Genomic DNA, 1,516 nt, shown 5'->3' on the forward strand with positions numbered 1-1,516 from the left:
AGTTGGTTTCCAATGCAGAACACAGTTGTTGGGCACTTTCAGCAGGCACTGGTTGCATTATGATAGCACGGGCAAGGTCTTTAAACTTGGCTATGTTGTGCAAGCAGCACACAAGTACTTTTTAACAGGCAAATACAGCTCAGTAATGATTTCACATCTGCAGTAGTGAATACCCATAGGGCAGTGAGGATGAAGCTTGCACAGTGTGATTGTAGATGGAAGATTTAGTATAGAAATAAAAATTGTCTTTACCACAAGATTTAGGTTATCAATTCCTAATTTTGACATCTCTTCTTCCTCCTGTGCCATCACATTTTCTTCCAATCTATATACAGATCTTTAGTCAGTAGAGTGGACTAAAGCCGTATACTGATTTTAATTAGAAAAAAAAAATAAATCTAAATACAAATATGATTTCTCAGACCTTTTTGTTAAATTTCTTGAATTTTTTTAAGTTTATACACTAACAACAGGTATATTTGTCAGGAGAAACCACATCTATGAAAGCCTATTACCTGAGGAAAGACTACATAGTCTTCCTTGAAGCAAGAAGTTCCTAATGAAAAACTGTTGAAAGAAAAGCAAACAAATTGTTCTTTGAGGGCTCAAAATCTGGGAATCTGTGACGTCTGAGAGAAAAAATAGAATCCCATAGTCCATACCTCTGTAAATACTTGCAGAATTAAACCTTTTAATCAATGTTCTGGCTCTTCTAGGACATGAAAATATCTGTGGAAGAGATACATGTTAATTTTTGGAGTTAAATTAGTTGAGAATTTTTTTCCTCCCTTCATTACCTGAGACCAAGGTTTAGAATAATTTGATGTTCCAGCCCAGAGACAGAAAGTGCAAGGAAATGAATTACTGTGTACTGCTTGAGGATGCTAAACTGTTGATTACTTACACATAGTTTGGATTGGAAACTGATTAACAGTTTATGGAAGTAAAATGTATGTCATGTCAGACTGGAAAACTGCCAAATTATATCTTAATAAACTTGTGGAAAGCTGCATTGCTTTAGTGCAGCAGAAGATGGAAAATAATGTTGTGACATCCCTAAACACTGCTCATCTCTACTTACTGCTTATTCATCCTGTGACTTTCCTCTAGTTTCCACATGGGTCATAATTCGTTTTCCTTTTGTGCCTTTTTTTTTCCTTTTCCTTTCTGAAAGGTGGGTGTAGTTGCATTTTATTTTTATTCTTCCCCATTGTGTTGTCTGTGAAGTATTCCAGTGCACATGCTGTCAATAGACGTGTGTGTTCACATGTAGAGTTTTTGTTCATGTAGAACACAGTCATAATGTGATCTCCTACACAGGCTTACTCTTGACATATGAAATCACTGGATTCTTTAGATTTTTATTAAAACGTGTTTTGTGCTTCGAAAAATGCATTGGATCAGTGGCTCTTTGTTGAGTAATTGCCTTAGTCCTTTAGCAGTGCAGGGTCTCTACTTGGATCTGGTCTTTGGTAGCAGTGTAGGGCAAAATTCATCCCTGAGGCAAGAGTGATGA

General features: G+C 36.3%; 1 protein-coding gene across 1 annotated transcript in view; it reads left to right on the forward strand.

Annotated features, from left to right (window-relative positions):
* Positions 1 to 1,516, forward strand: part of CLASP1 (cytoplasmic linker associated protein 1) — a gene marked incomplete at its 5' end in the record, with an annotated part of 127,845 nt that overhangs the window by 105,205 nt on the left and 21,124 nt on the right. The gene's annotated exons all lie outside the window — the stretch shown is intronic.

This window comes from Nestor notabilis, unplaced genomic scaffold (genome assembly GCF_000696875.1).
Source record: "Nestor notabilis isolate BGI_N333 unplaced genomic scaffold, ASM69687v1 scaffold6577, whole genome shotgun sequence".
NCBI classification, from domain to species: domain Eukaryota; kingdom Metazoa; phylum Chordata; class Aves; order Psittaciformes; family Psittacidae; genus Nestor; species Nestor notabilis.